The sequence below is a fragment of the Mesocricetus auratus genome, unplaced genomic scaffold, assembly GCF_017639785.1.
Source record: "Mesocricetus auratus isolate SY011 unplaced genomic scaffold, BCM_Maur_2.0 Super-Scaffold_100015, whole genome shotgun sequence".
Lineage (NCBI taxonomy): Eukaryota > Metazoa > Chordata > Mammalia > Rodentia > Cricetidae > Mesocricetus > Mesocricetus auratus.
Window position 1 is genome coordinate 42718 of NW_024429198.1, and position 9228 is coordinate 51945.

Genomic DNA, 9228 nt, shown 5'->3' on the forward strand with positions numbered 1-9228 from the left:
GTTAGAATGTTCCAGATGAAGGCTCTCAATTGGTGGGCAGTTTGTGCTCTCCCAGTCTTAACAATCTCCAAACTAATTAAATGATTAGAGGTCCTTCTGAAACTTAGCTGGCATCTCCTCTCCTCTCCTTGGTGTCTATTAAGTCTGGTAAGTTTTATTTGCAGGGATTAATCAGGTCAGAGGGGAGGAGGGGAGTGTGGGCTTCACTGCCACAACTGGGATTTATGGTCAATGCTCAGCTACTCACCAGCTCTGTTGTCGCCATCTGAGCTCAGACATGCTCAGTACCCCAGTGAGTTACACAAAGCTGCTTCACTTGGCAGTCGGTCTCCATGTAGAGTAGAGCTCACATCCTCCATCTATCATATGTCACCCTTGATGAAGAATGTCCACACTTGTCATTTTTAACCAATATTTTCAACACAACAGTTCCAAGATACAAGTGCTGTGACCCTTATTTTCTATAACAGCTGTAGCAGCCATTGGTAGTTTAGATGTCACATGTTATAACTTCTGTATTGTAGTTTATTTTCCATGTATGATTTTAAACTCGCCTGTCTGCCTTCTCTCTCTTGAGACAAGGTCTCACCATGTAGCCCAGGCTGGCATAGAACTTTAGGTCATCCTGCTTCTTTCTCGTGCTTAAAATTTTATTTTCAAACTAAATAGTGTGAAGGAAATTTTAGAAAAAGGAAAGCATTCTCTTATTGTTTCTTGACATAAAAACCATTGTTTTTACTTCAAAGGGCATAAAAGATAGCTTATCCTGATGCCAAATATGAGTGACCATGACCTAGAAACAGATTCAGGCAACCCCAAATTCCCAGATACATACATACATACATACATACATACATACATACATACATATATCAGATTGAAGAAAGTCACGAAGGAAAAACTTTTCAAATACATTGGAGGGAACATTAGGTAGATGAGCTACAGCTAAAACAGTGCAGGGGTAGGGGTGGGGTGCACGGGGTATATGTGTGTGGGGACCCCTGCTATAGATTCCACATGCTACCTGATGACATTCTTGGGGTTTAGATTGGTGGAAGCTAGAAGCTAGTGGTCTGTTTACTTAATACAATCCAAAAGGTCTCACGTGATTAGTCACAAGGATGTTAGGTCAGAAACAGAGGTGGATAAGGAAAGGCTGCTCAGGGGTTCAAAGGTAGCCTAAGGTAAACTGTAATTAGGCTCAGGACCTGCAATGTTTCACCCTTTCCTAATCTGTCAATCAGCCTGTATAGATGCCCTTTGTAAAATGCAGTTTCTTTGTAGGGAAATTCCAAAGTGCAAGCTTGTCATTCATTTGCCTGATAGCACAGACATGGTATAGCTTTCAGTTGTGAATAGAAAATAAAGATGTATAAAATCAGAGGTTAATGTCAGACATGGGTGGCTTAGATAGACTGAATGAAGTAAATATTCTCTACCACTCATCACTCAATATTGTGGCCAAGGTTAAATTTACATGGTGAAAGAATCAGACGCAGCCCAGAGATTTGATATAAATTACTCAGTACTTATTACTTTAGAGCTCCAAAATTGTCTCCAAAGTGGCTGGTGGGGTTGTTTTTCTTTTAAAAAATAGAATCAAGAGGCCTTTTGTTTTATCCAGAGTGATCTAACCAAATCAAATACTTTTCTTTCTTTAGAAATATTTGTTAGTGATGTGTTTTGGCACTAGCAGGATGTGGGAGTCTGAATATGAGGGTTCAAATCTCCTTTTCTGACCCACAGTGACTCTCACTTTGGGGAGACTCGGGTCATGAGAGCTGCGTTCTCTACCTTTTCCTCTGTGTTTTTCCATAATTGCTGAGCTATATTCTTTATCAAAGATGGGAAAAAAACGCTTCTTACTACCGTGAATACACATCTGTATTTTATTAAGACTGATCCACTAAACCATCAGGGCTTTAAATTCATCGAGATTGAAATCTCAGATCAAAGTTTGAGCTTAAAGCTTGTAATCTGAAAGTGATAGCGTGAACCTAATACTATGAACCTTATAGCACAAGGACCGAGAACGAGAAGGGAAGCTCGCAAGGAAAGGCAATCAAATCTATTTGTTACTAAAGTCTTCTGCATGGGGATTCTGGATGTGTTGGTAGCTGAAATGGTAACACAGCTGAAGAGATGCGGCATGAAGACCTGAGTTCAAATCTTCAGAACACACGTTGAAAACTGGTGGTGAGTCCGGGGTGTATAGCTCAGTGGAAGTGTGCTAGCGTAGCAAACTTGAGATCTTGTGTTCCACTCCAACCCCACCAAATAAGAAAAAAGAAAACTGGCTGCGGCAGCGCATGTCTGTGGTCACAGCACTGGGGGTGGGGCCAGCTGGATCCTTGAAGCTCATTGGTCAGTCAGGAGAGCTCCAGGTTCAGAGAGAGACCTTGTCTAAAATAATAAGCTGGATAGCAAGGACATCAGACGCTGCCCTTGGCATCCTCACATACATGCACACATATGTAGACACTTCCCCCCACATGTTAATGCCTACATGAACATGTACACACACACACACACACACACACACACACACACACACACAGAATAATTTTATATATCATTAAAAGTTGCCAGGTACTCAATAAAAGATTTACTCTGCAAAACAGAAGTACTGGGCCTAAGTTTCTGATTCTTGTTTTTTTATTTTAGATTTATTTATTTAATATGTATGAGTGCTTTGCCTGCATGCATATATGTACACTACATGCATGCCTGGTGCTTTAGAGGTCAGTAGAAGGCACCAGAGCCTCTGAAACTGGAGTTGCAGACAGCAGTGAGCCAGCAAGTGGGTGCTGGGAACCAAACCCAGGTCTTCTGCAAAGGCTCTTGGCCATTAAGCCATCTCTCCAGTGCTCAAAGCTTCCAATTCTGAGAGCTAAGAGCCAGTGTTTTAAAAATTCCTGCAGAATACCATCTTCTGGTGTGACACAGCCATCGCATGCACAAGCTCAGAGCTGCTGTGGTCATTTACTTGTACCGGGTCAGCACAAGACTGGCATTGTCAACCATCAGTCTCAGACAGGGAAGGGGCCCATCTCTGCTGAGCAATTGACTCCTGCTATATTGATCTATCAGTTGCATCCACACTGATGAACCTGCTAGGCTCCAGTGGACAGTTCCAAACCGACGGTCTCAGAGATAGACCCGATTAAACTCAGTGGCTCACAAAACAAAATAAAGAGACAGGGGTGTGGGAAGGGATGTGTAGGGAGTGGGGAACTGGTAGGGTGGGGGGAGGTCAAGAGAGGTGCAGGGGAGGGGGAGGGAGGTCAAGAGAGGTGCAGGGGAGGGGGAGGGAGGTCAAGAGAGGTGCAGGGGAGGGGGTCATTGGGATGCATACTCTAAATTGTTGAAGGCCAGAGTTAAAGAATTAAAGAATTCTGATACAGCAAGTTTACTAATCTGAAATGACAGGTCTATGTGGAGTCACTGCTGCCATTTCACAGATGTGACCATGCTCTCTAAAATAAATGTCTACTTACTCTGATGCCAATCTGAGATACCATCACATATTGCACTGTGTACCATTTGTGACGACAGGAACCCAACCCTGATTAATACGAGCAAAAAGAGGGTGCCGACTCAAAAATGACAATTCTTTTTTCCTTTTTATTAACATTTTATTTTTTGTTAAAATTCAAAAATTATTTTACCTATCAACTACAGTTTCCTCTTCCTCCTCTCCTCTCATCCCCTTCCTCCAAACTGGCAATTCTAAGGTTGGCCATGCTCTGATAACTACTGCATCAGGGTGTCTGATCCCTTCATCACTTTTAATTTTATTTGATAAATTAGGCTACTGCCTCCCTTGTCAGCACTCCTCTTGTTTGTCTGCCTTTCCTGATGTACCTTCACTGGATCTAATTCCCCTCCTTGATTTAAATGGGTTGGAGGCAGCTCTTCTTGAAACATGCAAGGGAGTTTCTGTATTATTTCTCTTGTTGTGACAACACATTGATAAAACACCTTAAGAAAAGAAGGGCTTATTGTGGCTCGTGTTCCAAGTCATTCACCTTAGCAGGGAAGGGTTGGAGAGGTGGCTGGCACATCTGAGGACAGACAGCAGAGAGCGATGGACACTTGCCCACTCATATCCTTTATTCTTTGTCCATTTTTATTCAGTCTTGGACCTCAACCCATGGTGTACCCACTTTCAGGATGGGTCTTCCTCCCCTAGCTAAACAAAGTTCTCTGAAAACACCCTCACAGGCATACTCTGAGAGGCGTGTTCTAGGTGAGTCTAGGTGAGACAGTGAAGATGTAGCATCATAGTTTTAATACCAGAAGGGGAAGTTCAACTGGCAGAAGAAAGAGGGGGAAGGAAAGACATTTGCTGATCTGAAGGAAACAACAAATATGCAATAATACCCCATAGTTTCAGTTCTTGATATTTTCACTCAATATTTTATGCTCGCCACTTTTTCATGTCCTCACATAGTCTTTGAGAAACTCACCCCCGCCCTCCATTCTGGATCTTTCTATGCTACCCAGGCTAATCCACACCTCTGTGTGCCTGGGTTAGCCTCGAACCTATGATCTGTCTGCTTCAGTCTCTTAAGTCCTAAGATTAGAGGCACGTACTGCCACATGTAGCTTAAAAATCTGGTATCTTACTACTAAATAATACTCTACTTCATGGGAACACTATTGGTTACTTACTATTGTGTAAACAGTTATCCCCCAATCAGCAGCCTACATTAACAAAAACATGCATCGTGCAGTGAGTGTTTTTGTGTGAGGAATCTCACAGGGTTTTGCTGGCTATTCTGGCCCAGGACTTGACATGAGGTTGCAATCAGCTGCATGGTGATGTCCCATCTAAGTGTAAGTACTCACAGCCACTTACTCTCAGACCAGTTATGTGTTTCTTCATTAACCTCTGCACACTGGGGAAAAAGCTTCTTTTTACCAACGTTGGAGTATTCTTTTATAAACATAACACATACTAATAATATGAAATAATGACAATTTCATATATGCATAAACATACTTTGATTATATTCACCCCAGGAACTTTTCTTGTTTCTCCCTTATAGTCCCCTTTTACTTTCATGGATTTTTAAAAAAAAATCTAAATTGTGTATAAGGGAGGCAATGTAGCATTTGTCTTTTGGTGTCTGGTTTATTTCACTGAGCCGAGTGACCTCTGTTTCTATTTGTTTTCCTGGAAACAATGTGATTATGTTTTTCTTTGTGACCAAACAGACACTCTATCCAGTATATACACACTATGTTTCTTTATCTGTTCATCTATTGATGGGGACCTATGCTAATTCTGTACCTCAGCGGTGAGGGTATTTCTTCTGCCTTCTTTCCTTGGTCACCCACCGGACACATGTGGGAAGGGACTGCACAGGGTGTGGCTATGACCGGAGACGGGGCTTGGGCGCCATCTTGGAAACTGCTCACCGCAAACACCCTTTCTTTATCGTCAGGCAATTAAGCTGCTTACAAGTTGCTCAGAGTTTAAGTAAGGGCTGAGAAGATGGTTCAGTGAGTAAAGTATTTGCCAAGCAAGCCTGAGGACCTGGGTGTGGAGGCTCAGGCCTCTGATCCCAGTGCTGGGAGGAGTGGAAAGAATAATCTCCAGGGGCTTGCTGGCCAGCCAGTCTAGACAAAACAGTGAGTTCCAAGTTCAGTGACAGCTGATAGAGAAAGATACCAGAAGTTGACCTCTGGGCCCCACATACAAGCACAGACGAGTGTACTCATATCCATACATACACACCACACCCAAACACACATACCACACCCACCTCACCCACAAGAGCTTAAGTAATACTGTCATGAACTTAGTTTTGTCAATGTTTTCTTATGTTTCTGGTATTGAATTTTTCTCTAAAGAGTATACATTTATTAAAGCCTATTACAATGTATTCATTTTATGTGTATGTGAATATGCATGTGTACATGTGTGTACCTGCTTCTCTGTATGTGAACCCCAGATATAGGTGCTGGAACTCTAACCCAGGTCCTCTGCAAGAGCAGGAAGTGCTCTTAACTGCCAAGCTATCTCTTCAGCCCCTGTGAAAACCTTTATTATGTTGTAGTATGTAAAAGAAATTTCTGCAACAAGTAAAGATAATACCTAAAAGCAAGAAAACATGTTTAAAAAAACTAAAAGTAAATCCAGGTGTGGTGACACATGTTTTTAATCCTAGCTCTTGGGAGGCAGAGGCAGGTGGATCTATGAGTTTGAGACCAGCCTGGTCTACATAGTGACTTCCAGAAGTGCCAGGGCAACACAGAAAAAGCCTGTCTTGAAAAAACAAAATAACACAACCCCCCAAAAATCATAAATGTAATTATTGAGAAACTGGATGATTAATGCAAATAAAATCATATCCTGGCCAAAGGAATATTCTTTATTCCCTAAGAAAACTTGATGAATTTATTACACTAGCATCAATACAAGGATAAAGGTATATGGATGGTTCTTTCTGGCAATGTACCTGAGGCCATTACTCATTTTTTTTTTACATCTCTTCTGATTTTAATCAATTATGACAAACAGGCTTGACTCAAATTGTTCCTATTTTTTTGCCTTTCTGCATTCTGTTCTTGGCCATCTCTAATATTTCAAGCGCTTCCATGGTTTTTGTATGTGTAACTCAGAAGTAGTCCTAGCCACATCCTGAATTGAATGCTACCAGGGTAGAGTTACTTCTCAGAACCTGGGGAGGAGGTTAGTTTTTATCCCACAGGTGACAAAATCTGCAGATGTGGGACTGGAGAGATGGCTCAGGAGAACGGGTTGCTCTTCCAGAGGACCCAGGTTTGGTTCCTAAAACCCACATGGCAGCTCAATCCTCTGTAACTCCAGTTCTAGGAGATCCAGTGCCCCCTTCTTGTTTCCACAGGTACTAGCCATGTACCTGGTATACATACACGCAGGCATAACGCCCATATACATAAATTAAAAATAAACATTATAAAAACTAAATCTGCAGATGCTCAAGTTCTTTATTAAATGAAGCCTTTGCATGTACTCTACATATATCCTCCCGAGTACTTTAATATTGGATCATCATTCATTACTGTAACAAAAAGGAGTACAGAGCTCTTACAAAGGGAAGAGGCTTGGCTAGCTCACAGTCTAGAAGGCTCAATGACCAATTGGCAAAGGGCCAGTTCTTGTTCAGGACTCCTTGGCTGCATGTGTCGCCATCATGCTAGATGGTGCCACAGTGGGAGCACATGTGAGAAGAAGAGAGATGGCGTCATAAAGCAGGAAGCAAAAGTTGGTTCATTCTTCTAACAAATAATTCTTGCTGGAACTCTGGGTCCCACAAGCATCAGTTCCTTTGACACATGTCCCCAATAGTTGAAAACTACTTTAGTTCCATGGGGGATCTGATCCCTCTTCTTGTCTCCAAGGAAACCAGACATTCCCAGATGTGCACGCAGGCAACACTTGTATTTTGCATGCAAAAATAAAAAAGAATAAAATATTAATATTATGATTTCTTTATCTAGTATATGTGAGTGTGTATGATATGGATGAACATGTGGAGGTCAGAGGATATTTTTGGAACCCGTTCTCTCCCCTTTAATTTAATTTTATAAACTTTATTATAAAAAACTGGTGAATAAAAAATCACTCACAGAAATTAACCAGATTCAACTATACATCTCAATGAACTTTTGTATAATTATAACAGTCATTCTAAAACTGTGGAGCTTCACATTGGATCTTATCCTTTCAATATATATATAATGTTCTTACCCACCATCTCATATGAAAACTCATGATAGAGTTAGAAACAGAAAAAACAAACAAAAACACAACAACTAGAACAAAGGTAATTGTTTTATCCTTCTACCCTGAGGATCCTGGGTACTGTATTGTTTGTCTTGGTAGCATAGCAAGCACCCTCAACCTTTGAATTATCCTTGGTCCTAGAGATACTTCATAAACTACTTATACCAAACATGTATCATAAGGTCTGATTCTAAGGGAATGGAAAATACACCACTTGAGTTTTTAAGGATTATTTAGTGATCATCCTAGTAAATTAAATCGTTAACACTCAGAAAAGAGTCTCATACTTTGGGATTACATAAAAACCCTTTTTGTTTTTTCATTTTAGGGAGCAGGCTCAGAGCACCACATAACAGATGCTAACAAAACACTACCTTTCAGACACACTTTGGAAACTTTGTAACAGAAGTTCAAAGCAACATCTCTGCGGGTTCCCCACTGCCTTCCAGGACTGGTTGAGTTCTGAAGATCTCAATGCGTTTTAGTCTACTGTCTCTCTACAACAAAATATATGACATTGGATTATTGCTTGATTGACTATCTGGGAACTGAACACATGTTCTCAAGAATGTGACACTTAGAAGATGGTAGAAGTTCAAGAAAGAGTGCATTAGAAAAAGGAAGAATCTGTGAGCTCAGGGTTCCGTCTCCATTTTACATATCATTACCTTCATGACTTCTAAGCCTCATTACCTCCCAAGAAGTCCTACTTCAAAATATCACCGTGTATGAAGTTGGGGGACAGGAACTTTTAGGGACACAGTGGAAACATCATCCACACTAACATCTCCCGCAGCCCTGCATATGTGCACCCTCTACTATGCCGCATGTATAAGCATCCCCAGAGAAGGAAATTGAAGAAATCGTGGTCTCTGAGTGATCCTTTCAGCCTGCTTTGTACTTGAGGGCTGGACACTTAACTCAAGAACAAGTCTCCAGATTGAAGCACATGTCTACAGATTGCTCCCTCTTTTCCGCAATCTAATGTTTTAAGGTGTGGATTATCCAAAAAAATGTGGGTCATCTTCTCTTCATTTTCACTGAAAGAGCGGAATGTAAATCTTTTGCTAGAATCGGCACCCCAGGTTTTAAATAGTTGCCTTTAGTCCTTAAAGAAGAATGGATATATAAAAAAAGGAAGTCTACTCACGTCCTTGCTTCTCTCCATGAATTATTCAAACGAGAAGGATTTATTTTAATGTTTCTCAAGACAGGGTTTCTCTGTGTAACATCCCTAGCTGTCCTAGAATTTGCTTTGTAGACCAGGCTGGCCTTGAACTCACAGAGATGCACCTGCCTCTGTCACCAGTGCTGGGATTAAAGGCATGCTCTACCACTACTTGAGAGGATTTTATTTTTGTGCTTTGGATAGTTAACTTTAGGGTTACAATAACTCAAAACATGTGTGACTCTGTATGTTGGTCAACAAAGTCGAAGCTGGAATTCCAGGA

The 9228-nt window shown here is 41.2% G+C and overlaps 1 long non-coding RNA gene across 1 annotated transcript; it reads left to right on the forward strand.

The window, feature by feature from the left end:
* Window positions 1–2040: 2040 nt before the first annotated feature.
* LOC121144307 lies at window positions 2041–8922 on the forward strand. The gene is made up of 2 exons (XR_005881634.1): window positions 2041–2196; window positions 8106–8922. It is a non-coding gene; the product is annotated as an uncharacterized LOC121144307 (long non-coding RNA).
* Window positions 8923–9228: the final 306 nt, after the last annotated feature.